General features: G+C 37.3%; 1 protein-coding gene and 1 pseudogene across 1 annotated transcript in view; one reads left to right on the forward strand and one right to left on the reverse strand.

Annotated features, from left to right (window-relative positions):
• LOC109047032 (GTPase IMAP family member 8-like) overlaps positions 1-19,670 on the forward strand; it is a 34,174-nt gene that overhangs the window by 12,718 nt on the left and 1,786 nt on the right. The window lies entirely within an intron of this gene.
• LOC122141606 lies at positions 14,589-19,443 on the reverse strand (annotated as a pseudogene).

Consider the following 19,670-nt stretch of genomic DNA (forward strand, 5'->3'; position numbering starts at 1 on the left):
TGCAGCCATCAGAAATTCTGCAGCAGAGTGCCACTCACATAGTTTTCCACTAAATTACATTATATATGTCCCAAATCATTTTTAATGTTCATAAAGACTTCACCCTGGGCTGGAAGATTGTGTGTTGCGCATTTTTCAGCAAAATGTTTTTTTTTTTTTTTGGCAATTTTTAAGCAATTCCAGCTGCAGTGTTGAACCCATTCCCAATTGAGAGTCTACGCATTAACCTGTCTTCTCGTGCATTTATATTACATGGACAGCCAGCCTTTTTCAGGAATATGAATTTATTAGTGTAATTATAAAGCTGCAGTGTTCTAGAAATCAAAAATTAGAACGACCAACTTCTTTTATGATGACTGAAAGTCATCATCTGCAACCTCCTGTTTCAGGGTTTCAGTCACCTTAGAGTATCCTGTCATCTTGCAATCTCAGTGAAAATGAGAGGAATGCTGCCAGTTAAATAGGGTTTGTCATGTAATGTCTCATTCTGGGTCTTCAGTATCTTATGTCAGGTTCAGTGTAATGGTAGCATTATTATTCTGCCCTGCAGCAGCAACAAATGTCAAAAATGCCAAGATGTATCCCACAACTATTTACAGAAACTATTACACTGATATGGTGGAGTTGACTTGTTAAAGCCGTGACTGCAGCTGTGAATTTGTTGAATTTTTAACACTTTGTTTGGCTTTTTTATTTTGTGACCTCAACATAAAGAGGGCTTTTGTGTGAAGGACGTGTTTTGTCCCTTATCTTAAGAATCTGTGATATGCAATTGTATACAAATCTGTTGTTAATTTTAACCTTTAATATTATAATAATGTACCAGCTGACTGGGTTCCCTATAGTTAATAGCATTAGTTGAGATTTTTTCTTGAGAAAAATAAACATGTACTGTATATGATATATCGCAATCAAATTGCAAGCTTATGAATAGATATTGAATCGTGAAGTTTGTGTCAATTCTCAGCCCTTATAAAAACACAGCAACAGTGATTGTAGCAGTTCATCTTTTGCTAAATTCTGAGGAGAACAGAAAACCTGAAGGAGACTGATCTGTTCACTCGGCTGATTTTAAAAGTCATTTTCAAAAGCTGAAATGATTTTCTTGTTTTATTAGTTAGAATAAACTCAATATTTTTACCAATTGCAAAATAATAATAATAATAATAATAATCAATTAAAGCCTACTGATTAGTAATGAATAGTCTGTGATTCTGATTAATCTGTGATAGCTTTTTTTTTTGATTGACTAAGTTTATTTTGAGCATATATATGTATATATATATATATGTATTAGTACACATACATAAAAAATAGACCAGTTTATCTCACATATATATGTATCTGTACACATACAATTATGTTACACATATCCACACACATATTTACACATATAATACTTGCTCGAAAGATAGTGGAAAGAAGTAGAACTTATTTGCTCCCACCCCCAATTCATTCCCATATATTATATGGTTGCTGCCATTGTCTGTTACTAATAATTTATGTGATATCAAAATATTTATATACAAATACCCAATTACCAGACCGTCTCAATAATCACAATAATACAATATAACAATCATAAACATTTTAATATGTCCTGATATTTATAATAATCATGTAATATATCAAATATAACCATATCCTATTATACTGTTAATCACAGTTATGTAATAACAATAGAAATAACAATAATAATAATAATCTCTACTACAATAACAATACATCAATACCAGTACTATGACTAAATTATTAGTGCAATTTTGTTGTAAATTACAATATCGTGGTCATGTATTTATCTGTTCATGTCATTATCATTATTATTATTATTTGCTCAGCTATGTAATCGTATCCCATTCTGTTTTTTTTTATAGTATAGTATTTATAGTATCAATATTAATAGTAAGAACAATTATGATCATCCCTACTACCGTTTTTATACAAAACCATCAGTCCTGAGAACACCAAGATCCCTCCCTCAGCCTTGTATTTTTTCAAAACCGTTTCTTTGTATCTTGATTAAAAAAGGTAAATGTTTGGGCATTGCTTGAGCTGTGTCCCCAAACCATTCCAAAGTTTGACACCACACACAGACACACACAAACTTTTCCTGGTGGTTCTCACATCCCCTCAGATTATAGATTTTGGAGTTGTGCAGTATTAAAATCAACTAAATCAAAAAGTTTTAATAGTCTGGATTGTAGAAATAATATATTTGTGTGATCAAAATATCCCACCTTATGTAGGATTCTAACTGCACTTTTTTGAAGTATGAAGAGGGGATGTAGTGAACTTTTATAGTTATTTCCCCAAACTTCTATACAATAAGTTAAGTAGGGCAAAACTAAAGAACAATACAATACATACATATGATTATTTTATTTGGAATGACAAATACTGATTAAAACAACACAGCATCCAAATATTCACGAAGAGCCTATTATGTTTCACCTGACAATACAGACAATGCTAATAGTCGCAACCACATTAATAAGTAGACTATGGATAAAGATGACATCGTCTTCTCCAGACATGCAGACTGCCTATGATTGCTGACACAGAACAATATCTGGCTGTTTGCTTAGAGGTCTTTTTACTCAGTCCAGCAATCTGCAAGCCTCTGACACATAATCTGTGCACATGTCCCAAGGTACCAAAAATAAGTATAATCAGTTTGGTCCTGTAACCACACACTGCCAAAGCATTGGTTAATGACTGATACTTCAACATTTTCTCAGAAAAACACAAGTCCATGTAAAGATCAAAACAACAGCACACTTCCAAAATCAGAATGTTCTTAGAGAGTTCATCGATAACCACGATGTCTGGAGTGTTTGGGTATTCCCTGAGAACACTTCTAAGAGAGTTTATATTATTATCATTCAGGTTTAAAAACCAGCTAGTTTTAACAGTTTTGTTTGTATGTATTGCACTTTGTCCAGATACTTTGCGCAGTTCTTGAGCCGTTATGTTTACGATGCGATCGTGACGCGCAATGTAAAGTCCTTTAAACGCGCGGGGCATCCGTTCAGTATGTGCGCTGTGGATTCCATTACCTTATCGCTGTGTAGTAAACAGAATGGTTCATGATGTTTTGGGAACCACAAAGAGAGGTTGTATTTAGTCGGGAGAGTTTGCAGCCGAGCTTTAATAACAAATTTTAGGATATCTTCGTTAACGGCTGAATTTTGTAACGCAGAGTGTGAGACTGTATGATCCGCGCTCTGCAGGTATGCAAGTTTACCTTGAAGGCGCAGGTTAACCCAGTAATCGCGCTGTTGTGCTTGAAAGTATTGGAGGATTTCATACCTGCACGTCCGGCTGTTCAAACTCTCACTGGTTCCAGTGTGATGTATAGATGCCTCAGCATACACATTTGGATCCATAATCTGCCCCTGACTGATATTCACCTGCTCCCCGCCAGTATGTGCCCAGTTCAGCTGTATATTGTTATTGCTGCACAAATCATTCAGATCGGGCCAATCCGAACGTACTCCGAATCCCGTAGCTCTGGTATCCAGCTTTCCACTGGGTTTCTTCCGGAAACCGAGGAAGCCTGGTTCTCCATCTGCAGCATAGGGGACCTTGCGTTTGCTCAGATCCAGCAGCAATGAGCGCCGGGCAACTTCGCGAACTGTAGGGTCATCGTTATTCAACATATGCAGTAGATGCTGTACTCTAGTCGCTGTATAAATCCATTCATGTTAGGGATCCCCAGTCCCCCCTTCCGATTTATTCATAAAAATAATACTTCGTGTTGTGTGTGTGTGTTAAGACTTAAACCATTTTCTTACCAGCTGCACGGTCTTATTGTTCAGCTCCGTCAGATATTTTTTAGCAATGTGGACGTTTGCAAACAGATGATGAATCTTGGAAAGAGCTATATCTCGAACGGCCTGGAGTTTCATACAGGTCGGTAGGGGACCTGGTCTATCAAGTCTAGTCTGCTGGAGTATTCTTTGCAGATATCACTCACTTGCTCGTGCCATTCATCCTGCAACATTAAACATATGTCCTAAATAATTGTATGATTCGTGTCTTGAATAAACTCTGATTGAGCTTCCAGCGATTATGAATGATGGAGGCTGATCGTACTTGGCCTTATACCATCTATTACCCCCGCACATTTATTATTCTTAACCTCGAGTCCAGACCACTTCAGAAAGCGGTCGGTGTATGACAGCATGTTTGGTAATGACGTTCTCCTCTCTTGATACTATGAGGATGTCATCGGCAAAAGCCTGAACTGGGTTTGGAGATGTAATGCCAGGCGGGGCAAGGAGACATAGCCATTTCAGCCAGTGGTTTAAGGCCAGTATGAAGTTCACAGCACTCCAGGGACACCCCGTCTTAATCCCAACTTCAAGTTTAACCGGTTTCGTTAGTTGATGTCCGCAAATCACTTGTAAAAATGAATTGTCATATACATTCTTGATTATATGAATATACTGTTCCGGCAGTTTTATTTCCTCAAGGGAATGAAGCATTTACGCTATGTGTGGTAAAGAGCCAAAGGCGTCTCGAAAATCAAGAAATAGATACCGCATAGAAACGGGAGGATTCATGTTTAAAATCATCGATGGCAGTCTTCAAACAGAATACGTGCTCATTCATTCCCTGCCTCTCTGTGTATGCTTTTTTGATTTGTTGACAATGTTCCTGATTCCACCAGCCAGGGTAAAATTCGGCATAAAATACACTTCATAAATACCTTGTATATAGTGGGGACGCAATGATATATCTCTCCAGGTGGAGGGATCTTCTGGAATGTTATTCTTTTTAGGGATCCTATATATAATAGCCCCCTTCCAGGAGTCAGGAACTTTCCGGTTTAATTAAACAGACATTACAAAATCTGAGTTAATGTCATTATTGAAAATTGTTTTGTCGCCTTGAGCACTTCATAAGTTACACCATCTGCACCACATGCTTTGTTGTTCGGGGAGACTACAGAGCACCTTTGCAATCTCCTCTTGCGGTGAAGTCCCGAAGTAACGGGGGCATCTTTCCGGGTCCTCTAGGTCGAGAGCACCGCACCACGGAGGGACTGCCCATCTGTTGGTGTAACTGTGCTGGTTGGCATTTCGCAGCATAATACTCACAAACTTTATTCACGTCATTTATCGCAGGAGGAGGATCTGGGTAAGTGCTGTTGTTTAGAATTATATCTATTGCCTTACTCCTACGATGTTCCCAAAGATAGGCTAGTTCGTTTTCGCTTACCACTCTGGGTTCTCTCATACTGTTAGAATTTGGTCGCTTTATTGAGCGCCGGCTGGAATGGTCTCCCGTACGAAGCGCAGCTGCTGATTTATCCATTTAGTGAGCGTCTCTGAGTCGGGCCTCGGTGAGAGCGCTTTACAGAGGGGGAATTTCCGAAGGATTCTTACGGTGTATTTTAACAAAGGTGTTCCTAATGGTCTCCCATCTCTGTGAGTTGCTGTGTAAAGATCCATTTCTGTAGTATACTCCACATAAGATGGTTATAAGTTTAGTCCAGGGACGCGGGTTAGTTTCCAGTAAATTGTATTGTTTGTCTGTCATTAATTAGTTTAACATCCAGGGTTTCCTGAACTCTCTCTCCTGTGCCTGAAAGCACATCCATTCTTGGTCAGAAAGTGGGCGATTGTACTGTTCAAAGTTTGTCCAGGTGGCGTACAAATGGTTACTCTCAGGACAAACATTTGTCAAGTCATGGATTCGCCATCCGATGTTATGGATTTTACCGCTTTTTAAAGCAGCTTTGGATGCAAACTTCAAGGTTGAAACCAAGCACATTGTGAGTAGGTCCTGATATTAACATAACTGGCTCTTTTTCTGCGTTTTTCGCCGGCAGCTACGACGGGTGTAGATGTTAAATTTTTAGTGCAGCGGAACCGCGTGCGAGCCTGCCGCCGCCATGACACACACCCACAAAAAAACACACACACACATATATATATATATATATATATATATATATATATATATATATATATATATATATATATATATATATATATATATATATATATTCCAGGACATATTTTACTTTATTAATTATAGAGATACTTTTGGATACTTTATCTTGTGTATAAGTATCTTATGTCTCCAGCTTAATTTACTGTCAATAGTAATTCCTAAGAATTTAATTTCTGACACTTTTTCTATTGCAACACCGTCTATATTTATTAATACTTCTGAGTTTTCTTTATAAAGCTCAACATCAGCCTAAAATATGACAGCACATCTTTACTCATTAGTATCATCCCTATCACTCTCATCAGAGCTTCAGAGTTTTCTGGGAAACATTTGCACAATATTGGCACTGACATTAAACATAAATCAGTACAACACAGTCTTGGAGACATACAGTAACATCTTTCAGTCCCCCCTTGCTTGCAACTGCAGTTGACTACCTGCAACACACTCATGGGCAAGATTTCTAGTCATCCAGGTCACTGTCTCATTATGGCTGCTTGGTAGTTTGCCCTTTTGCAGTGTTGGCTAAGGGGTAGGCAACATCAGTCCTGGAGTGCCGATGTCCTGCAGAGTTTAGCTGCAACCCTGAAAAAGAAAAATCACCTGCCTGTAGCTTCAGTAATCCTGAAATCATTGATTAGTTTGTTCAGGTGTGTTTGATTGGGGTTAGAGCATGTAAACACAGTGTAAGTACACATTGGTACATAGTATCTACAGTTGTAATATTTCTGTAGCTACACACATAACAACCCTCTGAATGATTTGTGTAAGTACAGATGTGTAACAGGACATAACTACATTTTGTAACAACAATATGTATAAGAGTAATTGGAACCATTTGATCCAGGGGGTGGGGATGGGTAGGTTAAGGGATATGTAATGTGGGAGTAATACCAGTGTACTTACATGGTAACTCTTCAGGAACTGTCCACTTAATATAAAGTGTAACATTCTGGACACTAACCACAATTATATGTAAAGCCTAACTTACTGGCCGTTCCTCTGTAACATCAAAGTACTTACATGATAAATCTAATATAATGTGTAACACTTTCTTTACCAAAAGGTGCTGTTAGTCCTGTTACACATTTGTATTTTCATTACCAAAAAGTGTTGTAACCAATGTCCTGTTACACATTTGTACTTAAACATACCATTCAGTGGGCTGTTGACATGTCTGGTTTTAGGGTTTTAGGGACCCAATATAAAGTGTGACCATTCTTCTGAGGCCTCTGTAACTGTTGCAGCAGACCAGGAGTGCTACCATCCTGCAGATTTCATTTTGAACCCACCTGTCTGTAATTATCAAGTAGCCCTGAACACTTTGATTAGCTACTTCGGGTTTAATTGGGGTCGGAGCTGAAATCTGCAGGCTCAGAGTTGCTCAGAATTTGAGACCCCTGCGGTAAACTGTCAATAACCTGGGGCCCATTTCAGAAAGGAGGTTAAGTGAAAACATTTTCTTTAAAACATTGGAGATACAGAGCACATGCAACATTAATAAGACCACTGTATGCAGACTGATAAGTATAGACTGTATGGACTGTAGGTCAGTGTTGTAGGAATCGGTTTAAATAAGGCTAATCTGATAAATGATGTTCACTTGATAACAGCTTGCTGCGACCTCTGGAAGTAACCCAATAATTAGAATTTTCTTCAGGATTTCCAGTGTGGTTGGATGCATTGATCACACATAATCCCACTATCACACCTTTTGGAAATGAATCAGATTACTGTATGGAAGGATGCCAGATGGAGGAGTAGTACGAGATATGCTGTATGCCATAACCACCACCACAGCTGTTAAATAAACAAAAATTATTCACAGTTTATTTGGTCATTTTTATTTTCTACAAATACAAATGCAACAGTTATTTTTTTATTTTTTTCCCTTTTGGATTTTAAAATTCTTCTACTTAAGCATCTCCACTTCATCTGTCAGTGCTGGTGCAGGTTCTCCCCTCATTTTGCGAGCCTTTGTCTTCTTGCTGTCGACTGAGTAGGCTACAAGTCAGTTGTTAACTTTTTAATAAATGTAACAGGTTTGATAAGAGAATATTTAATACGTTAAATTTAATATTTAACATGGGAAAGATGAATATAAGGTAAATGCCATTTTGGAATTTCTGTGGTCTAATGTGATATTGTTGTTCATGATCTTGTTCAGGATGAAATTTTCATTTATTGTTGTAATTAATTTATAGCAAACAAGATGACCCATTGAATTCATTTTGGGAGCGATGATTGTTTGAATGTATTTTTAGTCCAACATGTAAGATTAGTATTGACCAAGTTCAGAGGCTATCATATGTGGATCAACTCACCATGTTGTGTATTTTCATCAGTTTCAATATGAAAAATAAATTTTATATTGATTCAATGGATTTATTGCATTTTGATTAAAAAAAAATATAATAAATCTTAATGTTATTATAACCTAAAGATGCTATGTGAAAGTTTTTCATCTTGCCACTTTCTTGGTAAAGAAAACACATTTTTTACTTATAATAATCAAAATGGATTTATTGCGTTTTGGAACCAAACTCTTCATATGCAAGGCTTAATTTAACAGACGTGGTCAAAAACAGGCAAGGGTCAACAACAATAGCAGATATAGCACAAGCAAGACGAAAGAGTAATTCAGAGACAGGCGTGGATCAAACGACTGCAAACTTAATCCAGAGGGCGAGGCAAACAGGTAATCCACAAGCAAGCAATAACACACAGTGATACGCTAAACAATACTCGACAGTGAATGGTGGTGTGCGACTGATTTATATAGTGTGTGTTATTGATAGCAGCTGTGTGTGATTGGTTTAAGGTGAGCTTGTGATTAGTGTAATGGAGCATGGGATATGTAGTCCAGGGTGATGTGTAACAATCTGTGTGGTGTGAGAGTCAATATAATGGGAGGGCGACCGCTGGTGGGAAGCGGACAAAAGTTCATGGACAGGATTCGTGACACTATACCCATGAAACTTTTATTCTTAAAGCTTTACATTGATGGAACTGTGTTTTTATAAATAATTTTTAGATGCTGCTTTTGTTTTGTATTTACTTAGAAGTATGCAGATGTTTTTTTGTTTTGTTTTGTTTTTTTTTTTTTGTCTGTGCTGTTGGCACAGTGAATCATAATTTTGGAGCTCCATTGATCATGACTTCTCATACGCATGCGCTAAACTCAGATTCAAACCTACTCAGAGTCGACTGGGGGGAACTAACACAATTTAGGTGTTCTGAAACAGAAAACACAGAGTTTTTCCATCTCAGGGTAAGTCTGTTCAGAGTTTGAGTTTCAACTCAGAGTTGGTTGAACCTCCTTATTGAACCGTCCCCTGGTATACTGTCTGTAACAGGACTTGTGGCATCACACCTCCAGAGGCACAGAATCTTTATGCACAATAATGCTATTTGTCTTCTTTCATCTATGCCTATCACTTTAGCATCTGGCCTGTAAATAAATAATACAAAAATAAAAAAAAAAATAAAATAAAAAAACTATAATGACCTTAATTTGTAAATAATAACCATTAAAGAAAAAACTGTGTTTGCAGTTAAACAATATTGAGTGTTCTGGCTGTAGCAAAACATCAAGATGCAAATCTGACTCTGACCTTGCAATAATTATTAAAAAAATAGTCTAATTGAAAGGTAGCCATGGTACTCAGCATATGCATAACAGTTCAAACATGTGTGTGTACTTTGTTTTTATGTACCTGCTGAAAATGTTTCTGCCTGTAAAAGATGGTCCTTCTGGTGTTTGCCTGCCACAGTAATGTACTTGTCCATTTTCTTAAAATTTATGCACAATGTAGAGACAATGTTTGTATGTCTCTGCTATTTTCTGATTCTTATCCTGCAAGCAAGCCACTGGTTGATGGCGTTTCTGAATGTATCCACCGTGTGAATGTAAATTCCTTTGTTTTTTCTTTGTTTATGCACGTGAGATTATAGTGTTGTGAGGCTTATAGAATTATTTATAATAAATTTTACATAGTTTTGAAGTAAGTTCCTCTTCTTCACTACGCGTTAGTGACGACAAGGGTGCAGACATGTTGGACTCATGTTTAAATGTCATTCCAAAAAGCGGCCACCTTACTGGTCTAGCAGGAAGTACGTGATGCGAAGCCTTATCACTCACCATCAAACTACTATTACACCAGGAAAGATCTATTGCTGAGCTTTAAACTTTTAAACTCAACTATTGCCGATTACACATAGAGAACTATTATTTTCTCACTCAAAACCATATAATATATTTTTATTGGAATGGAAAATAATTAAGTGCTCCATGTATGGGAAAGGGATTAAATGAAAATGAAAAACAGCTTCACCTTATGGCCTATACCATGGGTGGCGAAGTTCGGTCCTGGAGAGCCGCAGCCCTGAGTTTTGTTTCAGCCCTAATCAAACACACCTGAACAAGCTAATCGAGGACTGAAGGTTTACTAGAAAGCTACAGGCAGATGAGTTTTTTATTAGGGGTTGGACACCCTGGCCAATACAATTATTTGTGGTGTTCTTCAGGGCTCCATATTAGGACCAACTTTGTTTTCGATTTATGTGTTATCTCTTGGATCTGTAACTTGAAGACAGTAAGTCTTCTGAGGAAGTGCCCATCATATATATCTATCATTAATATTGGCCCATGGAAAAGTTATTGTATTATTTATGTTGAAAATCACTTTCTACATGCTAAGTATAATTACTCAGTATGTAGAGAGCAATTATATACTTTGAAATGTAGCATTTGTGAGGGTGGTGCTCATACAGGAGCAGTTTGTTTGGTGAGGAAATTTTTTAATAGTGAACAATATTTCACTACAAACTGTTAAATGGTTTGTAAAATGCATTATTTGGATAATGTTCAGAACCTCAGTGATAAGGACTAACATTATCACATGATCTGGGTTAATGAGGAATTTTATTTATTTATTGGGGGGGGGGGGTGTTGGTCACCAGAAAAACGTTAAGAGTTGTCACCAGAAAATACAGTGTAATTTCAGAATAATGTTCAGATTACAGTAATCATGTAGCAGGTAATTCAATGAATACAACACCCAAAGTAAATAAAAGCTTCCTGTAAACTCTCTCCAAACTGTTAGTTGTGATTTATAAGTGTCATTGTGATCACTGTTAGATTGAATCCAACAGTGAGAAATATTAGATCCACTTTATGCAAATATCAAGCAAAAAATGTGTGTGGCAGCCAATCACTGTGAGGTTCAGGCAGTAATGTCTGACTTAATCGTTTAAAAATATGCAGACTTCATGCTGGATTTGGGGAGTAAATCACATTGTTTACACACTGGATGCATTGCAGTTGCCATATACAGTTTGGATACTTTCATTGTGATTATACTGGTAGAGTTTATAAAAGTTTACTAAACTGACAGAATATCTTTATATTGGGCATTCAGAAACAAAGCTTTCCTCTTTCCAACTGTAATACATGTATATGTGTTATGTGTATTGGCCATACACTAAATTGATAAACAATCACCGCTAGATTAAACAACAATAGCATGCACTACAAAATAACACATAATATATTAAGGAATATATTAAATGATTACATGATTAAAATGTATAATAAAAGATTATTTTACTAAAAGGAATAGCTGAAAGAAAAATTATTAACCTATATGATTAACTGAGTATAAATGAATGAATTTCTGGTTTCTCTCTTGAAGCTACACACAGAGGTTGGTGAATATTTAGATCCTGCATCAGCATCTCAGGTTTTGTCCACTGGAGTGAGCGATTTTACAGTTCATTAACAGATGACATTGGTGTTTTCCTTAAGGCTGGATACATTAGTCCCCCAATATAGTTCAGCTGAAGGAGTGAATGAAAATTAATGAGTGATTTCAGACATTGAGGCTTTCTGTGGCTCTAATTAAGTCTGTATGCGTTATATAGAAAACGTGTTTTCTCTTTCCGTTTTGCTGTGCTTTTTTTTTTAAACACCGAACTTCAAACTCATCAACACTACTTTGTTTCATTCTTGAAATGAACTTCTACCTATTTTGGTGATCTGCCCTAGACCAGAGAGAGATTTTTTAAAGGGGTCATGTGATGCGATTTAAAATTTTCCTTTCTCTTTGTTACAAGCTCTTGGTGCATAAAGATCTGTGAAGTTGCAAAGACTAAAGTCTCAAATCCAAAGAGATATTCTTTATAAAAGTTGAGTCAACCACACCATCCTTAACCGGCTCATTCTAACACACCCCCACATGTCTACATCATGATATGGGAAGATTTGCATAAAGCTGCCCAAATGTACACACAAAGAAAGAAGGCGTAACTTTTATTCTCTCTGTAGTATTGTTGCTGCTGCTGCCATGTTGTGGAGACGATGGCCACCACCATGTTGTTGAGATGCTGTGTTTCGTTGTGAAAGTGAAACTACTTTGTTTGGTCTTCCAAAAGAGGACACAACAACACTGCCTAGATGTGTGCAGCGCATTTTATGGAGGATGAGGATTGTTTCCTAGAAGAGTAGCCTACAATGCCGGGGTCTGTTTCCATAAAGTGGGGCAATAACAACTTTGCAAGGACAGTCTGGCGCTTCTGACTCAAAGTCTGTAAGTAAGTTTTCATATTTTAAGAATTTACCACTGACGATTCAAACGCAAGTTTTGAGCAGTGTAGAATAGTGCTTGTTGTTTGGTTTTATGGTTACAGTGCGATACGCAATGCATAAAAAGACAGAATAAGTCATTATAATCAGTAATTATGTCCCCACTGGATGCCTCCTTTATAATGGGTTTTACTGGTTTACTGAAACAGCATCACAGGTAAGGAGCGAAAAAAAAATCCGTCACATGCTTGAGGTATTCTGCCAATCAAAAAGCACTGGATAGCTGGCAAATCAGGAGCACAACTCACTTTTTCAGAACGATGAGCTTTGTAAAAATCGACGCGTTTCAGAAAGGCGAGGCATAGAGGATAAACAATAATGTACTGTACATTATGTGGAAAATAATGTGTTTTTTGAACCTTAAACCGCATAAACCCTAAACAAATACACATAATAATGTTATTTTTAGCAATGTCATATGACCCCTTTAATATCTAAAACAAATGGGAGATAGGCCAGAGAGATGGGTAAAAACCATCACGCCCAAATATGAAAGAGGCATGCCGTCTGTACAAAGTAGTAGCCATCAGAAACCTGTTACCTGTCGTATCCATCCATGAAAAAAGCGGCCCAAAAAAAACTGTCCATCATACACTACATGATTGAGGATCACACACTACCAGACATTTAAGTTGTTCTGATCACAACAAACTCATGCCGAAACATGCGCCTTGTTGTTGAGATGCATGAGAAATGAAAACAATGTGTTGTAAATTCGGCTGAAAATATCAAACATTTTTAAAATCCTTCGATTGGATGGAATCAAAGTCTGAAGCAAAAAAAATCAGAGTCTTTAACCATCATACATGCGATTTTCAATGGAATCTGTCAACTCCCGTCTGTAGACTGACTCTGATTTTCGGCAACTAGAGTCAACTTATCCAGACTGTAAATTGGCAGGAAAATTGGGGCAAAAATTGTGTAGTGTGTTCCATTCTTAAGTTGAATGATGCAATGCCTAACCCAACTAACTAATGTGAACTGAGTAGTCTGAAACATGTTTAGTGAGTCAGCCCTCTTTTTCACCAGGGAGGCCAAATATTCGCCTGGCTTACTGCCAAACTTTAAATCCCTTCACACATCCAGTTACCATTTTAAAACTATCGGTTGATTAATCATTTATCGGCCAGTGTGTTGCAACCTAGTTATCAGTATTGGTAAAATCAGTTTTTGACCTTTACTCATCTATATACAGTATATTAAAAAAAATGTTTCACATGACATGACATAACCATTTATCTTTTAGTTCCTTTCTTAACCTTTTCATTTCAATATAGTTGTTCAAATCTCTCCTTGAGCTCCTGAACCTGCTGTTCTTTTCCCTTTCTTAAATGTATAAATTCTTTTTCTTGTTTTCTGGCTTCATCTTCATGTTTTCTTCTTCATCTTCTCTATTTGTTCTTTATGTTTCTCTGTTTCATTTCATCACACTCTTTTTTTCTTCTCTGACTATTCTTTTCTGTCTCCTCTCTTTCTCTTCTGTTGATCTCCTCCTCATGGTCTTGTTTTCAGGTCTTCCATCATTTTCTCCCATCTCTTTCTCTTCTCCACTCTCTCTTTTCATCCTCTGTTTTTCTTTTCTTCCACTCGTCTTTTCTCTCTCGCTCCAGCTGCTCATAATGTCTCTCCATTTCATTTATATTCTCTTCATATTCTCTTTCTTTCTGTTCTTTCTCTCTTTTCAGTTTCTCTCTCTCTTTCTCTATCATCTGTTCTTCTTCTTTTTCTCTCTCTTTCATAATCCTTTCTCTTATTCTCCAGTTCTTCTTGTTTTTTTCTCAGCTGTTTCTCGTGTCTCTCTTTTCTCTCTCTCTTCTTTCCTCTTCCTCTTGTTCTCTCATCTGTCGTTCCTTCTCATCCTCCCATTCTCTTTTGCTGTCGTTTAATTTTTCCTCTTGAGTCTCTTTGTCATTTTCAGCCTCTTTTATTTTTCTCTTCCATTCTTCTCTCTCTTTCTCTTCTTGTTCCTTCCTTTTTTGTTCCTCTAAATCTCTCTTTTTTGATTTCTTCTCTTCCTTGTTTTTTTTCTTAACTCTGTCATGATGTGTTCATGATCATTTTTCATATTTTCTTGATCTTGTTTATATTCTTCTTCTCTCTTTCCATCTTCTTCTTCTCTTTCTTTTAGCTGTTTTTCATACTGTATTCTCTGATTTTCCATCTCTCTCTTCATCTCCTCTATTATTTGATCATATTCAGCTCTTTGTTTTTTTTCCTCTTCTTCTGATCGTCTCTGATGCTCCTTCATCTCTCGTTTCTCCTGGTCTAATTTTTCTTTCTCCTCAAACTCTCTCCTGAGTGTTTCCTCTTGTTCTCTGAACTTGTTCTTCAGTCTCTCTCTTTCCTCATCTTTCCTTTGTTTCTTCTCTTCCAGTCTCTCTCCCATGCTTCTAATTTCCTTGTCATATTTGGCTTTTAATTCTTCAACTTGAAACTGATTTTTTCTTTTATTCTCTTCTAGCATTTCCATTTTCTTTTCAGTGGAGATCACTCCCTTTCAAACATCTCATTAGTGAAACATTGGCCCTGATTAGACTTATCTCTTCTATCATATCTAACAGATCAGTAACTTGTGTCTGATCTTGTGTTTCTTTGTTGTTAAAACCAGGAATCTGTTTCCACAATCTGCCATCAGTGTCTTGAGTTCAGCATTTTTTACTTTTTCTCTGCGTATTGCTCTATTGTTTGTTTTTTCAGATCATCATCCTCTAGTGAAGAGAACAATGCAGAAATCTGCTGCTTTTAAGCCAAAGATCATCTTGATCATGTCTAAAGTGTCTTTCTCCTCTGGTGTTATTTTTTCCACACTCAGCACAATGATGATCGCATGTGGTCCAGGTGCTGACAGTGAAATACACTTCATTATTTCTTCCTGCACTTGTTCTTTTGTCAGTGTTGTGTCAAAGAGTCCTGGAGTATCAATAACAGCTACTGATCGACCATCAACTTCACCAACTCTCTTCTGACAAACAGGTGGTCACCAAACGTGAACTGGCTTCACTGTGGAACTCATAGTTTTTCCGAGGATAGTGTTTCCTGTTGCAGACTTTCCACTTCCTGTCCTCCCAAAGAGCAAGATTCTCAAACATCCTGCATCTGATGGTGAATCTTCATCATCTGAAAATGACAAAATAAATTAGATATTAGGAATTGATGAGTGTTAAATGAGTGGTAACTATTTGCAGCATAGTAAATCTGTGTGTTGGGGGTTTCCTCCCCTCAATCATTAAAGGTCAGGTCTCTCTCCCCCCCCCCCCCCACTGAATAAAACTGTATTATATTTCCTGTTTTTTTTTTTTATAGCAATAAATAAATAAATAAAATTATAGATAAAAAAAAATAAAAATATATAAAAATGCAGATTAAATTTTCACAGCCTTATTTGCTCATATTTACCAAGGGGGTTCTAACTCTGACCTTTAACGTATATCATAACATAATGTTTACTTAATGTTTCAGTCATTTAAACCAGTGCTAGCAAAACTTTTTTAATTTCTAAAAATACATGCTGATGTGTATGAACTAATATACCTTCAACATAACATGAAGCATGAAATTTTGTTTTATTACATATTATAAGGTGTGCATGTACAGTGTATAGATATACAGGTGCATTCAGAAAGTATTCAGACCCCCTTCACTTTTTTTCAGTTTTTATTATGATGCAGCCTGATACTACAATTCTTTAAATTCATTTTTTTTCTTATTAATCTACACTCAATACCTCATAATGACAAAGTGAAAACAGAATTTTAGAAATTTCTGTAAATTTATTAAAAAGAAAAAACTAAAATATAACATTTACATAAGTATTCAGACCCTTTACTCAGTACTTTGTTGAAGCACCTTTGGCAGCAATTCTGGTCTTTTTGGGTATGATGCAACAAGCTTTGCACACCTGGATTGGGAGATTCTTCTTTTCAAATCTGAATGCTCTAGTCCAGGGTTTTTATTAAGGCTATGGCCAAATTTTTTTTTTTTTTTTGTGCATTGAGCTTTTCTTCTACTCTGATGAGTCCCTCAGGCCCTGCTGCTGAAAACAGCTCTACAGCATGAGGCTGCTATCAGCACACTTTACTTTTGGGATGGTCCTCTGCAGGTGATGAGCAGAACTGGTTTTCTTTAAACATTATGCTTAGAATTGAGGTTCAATCAGACCAGATAATCTTGTTTCTTAGACTCTAAGGTTTCATTAGATCAGCGATAGGCACTCCGGTCCTGGAGGGCCACTATCCTGCAGAGTTTAGCTTCAGCCCTCATAAAAACTCACCTGCCTGTATCTATCTAGTAATCCCGAAAACACCTGATTTGCCTTGTTTCAGGTGTGTGTTAATTAGGGTTGGAGCTAAACTCTGCAGGACAGTGGCCCTCCACCAGGACGCCTATCCCTGCATTAGATGCTGTTTTAAACAAATTCCAATTGTGTTATCATGTGTGTCCTTCACTGAGAGAAAGACTGAGGCTGGCCACACTGCCATAAAGCCCAGATCGGTGGAGTGTTGCAGTGATGTTTGTACTTCGTTAGGTTTCTCCCATCCCTCCACATACAATCATGGAGGTCAACTAGAGTGACCATGAGGTTCTTGGTCACCAATCTAGACAAGGCCCATCTCCATCGATTGCTCAGTTTGGCTGGGCAACCGGCTCTGGAAAGAGTCATGGTTGTGCCAAACTTCTTCCATTTGCAAACTATGTAAGCCACTGTGCTCTTGCAAACCTTCAGTGCAGCAGATTTGTTTTGCCTTCCCCAGATCTGTGCCTTGATACAATCTTGCCTCTGAGCTCTGCAGGCAGTTCCTTTGACCTCATGGCTTGGTTTTCACTCTGATATGCTCATACCACTTCTATGCTGCAGACACACAGCTCTATCGTTCATTTCAACCAGGTGATCCAACGGTTGCTGCACGGATCTCAGGCTGCCTGGCTGACATCTCGGCATGGATGAAAGATTATCATCTACAGCTCAACCTGGCAAAGACTGAGCTTCTTGTCTTCCCTACCACTCCAACTCTACAGTATGATTTCTCCATCCAGCTATGCTCTTCTACGACAATTACCCCATCAACTTCAGTCAGAAATCTTGGTGTAACCTTTGATGACCAGCTGACCTTCAAAGAACACATTTCGATCTTGCAGGTTTGTATTGCACAACATCAAAAGATCAGGCCCTTTCTAACGGAGCATGCTGCACAACTTCTTGTCCAGGCCCTTGTCATTTCTAGGCTGGACTACTGCATTACTCTTCTGGCTGGACTTCCATCAAGCACAATCAAACCTCTACAAATGATTCAGAATGCAGCGACATGACTGGTCTTCAATGAACCCCAAAAGAGCCCACGTCACACCTCTCTTAATTTCCCTGCACTGGCTGCCGGTCACGGCTCGCATCAAGTTCAAGTCACTGATGCTTGCATATAGAACAGCCACAGGCTCAGCACGCACCTACTTCCACTCAATTTTGAGACTCTAAAAATCCCCTCCAGAAGTCTGAGATCTACGAGTGAGCGACACACCTCGTGGTACCATCACAGAGACTCAAAATCACTTTCCAGAACATTTTCGCTCACCGCTCCTGGCTGGGTGAAATTATTTCCCAACCCCCACCTGGAATGCTGATTCCCTGTCTGACTTCTTCCTAACAAAAAAAAGTTATAAAATTTCTTTAAGATGAATCACTTGATATATTCCCCAATTATAAGTCGCTTTGGATAAAAGCGTCTGCTAAATGAATAAATGTAATTTTCAAAATTTTGAGAAAAAAAGAATTACAAGATTTAAGATTTGTGAGATGTACACTGTTTATAAACAAGTTTCAATGGTAGACATTGTAATTAGACCGTGTGGTCAGAATTATGAATATGGGACAATTGATATAAACTTGTGTTTTATATGTACAATAAGCAGAATAACTGCTTATTGTACATATAAAACAAAAAATTTAAGATAAGGTTAGAAAGCATGAAGCTCGTGCTGTCAGAATGCCAGTCTCTCAGTCAAGTGCAAAGCAAGATGCAACCCACAGCAATGTGTTATGACAACAACATCTCAGAGAGCCTGACAGAAGTAAATGATAACTATATGACTTTTAAGTGATTAGATACTAACTGTGCATCAAATTTGCTAAAAATCAAAAATAGAAGCTCAAACGTGTGGACACACTAGAACAGCCCTCACTGGTTCTCACACATCATGTACATTTGAACGTCATCTTTTTCCTTTAAATGTCGGTTTGGCAAACCTACAGGGAGGTGCACAATGCGACCTACTGAATGACATCCACATTATAAACTGACGGCAGAATAAGGCCCAGGCTTAGGATAGATGCTCAATAAATATAATGCTCAATTGGCCCCAATCCTGATTCTTGAGATTGGCTTGGGATGTCTATAGATGGTTCTAAACCAGTTCAATATTTCCTCAACAAAAAATAGTAACCACATAAACTGCTGAAAAGCAAAGTATAGTGACATAAAACCATTGTTTACACCTATGTGTATGTATATATATATATATATATATATATATAACATTTTATTTTTCATTTTTTTTTTTTTTTGCACATTCATTTCAAAATTAGCTGGTTATGGTTTTGACTTACTGTTTGTGTGCTGAACTTCAGGAGTTTCCATATGAAGTTCATTAAATTTATGCATTTCATTCTCCTCTTTTTCTCTTCTTTGTCGTTCCTGTTGTTTCTGTTGTTTCTCCCATTCCTTTTGTTCTCTCTTCAGCTCCTCTCGTATCTTTCTCTCTTGTTCCTCTATGTATTTAATATCTCTTTTATATTGTTCTTCAGCATTTATATATTCATCTTCTCTTCTCTTTGTCTCTTTGCTCATGATTCTGTCTCTCTTTCTCCATCATCTTCTTCATTCTTTTTCTCTCTTCTTCATGTTTGATCTGAAGATCTTTTTTCTCTCTGTATCTTCTTTCTCTCTCTCGTTTAAGTTTCTGATAATATTCATCCCATGTTTCCCTTTCTATCTTTCTCCTTCTCTCATCCACTTCTTCTCTTCTATTTCTTTCTTCTTCATGATTCCGTCTTTCTTCATCCATCATCATCATC

The sequence above is a fragment of the Cyprinus carpio genome, chromosome B22 (assembly GCF_018340385.1).
Source record: "Cyprinus carpio isolate SPL01 chromosome B22, ASM1834038v1, whole genome shotgun sequence".
In the NCBI taxonomy this organism is placed as follows: domain Eukaryota; kingdom Metazoa; phylum Chordata; class Actinopteri; order Cypriniformes; family Cyprinidae; genus Cyprinus; species Cyprinus carpio.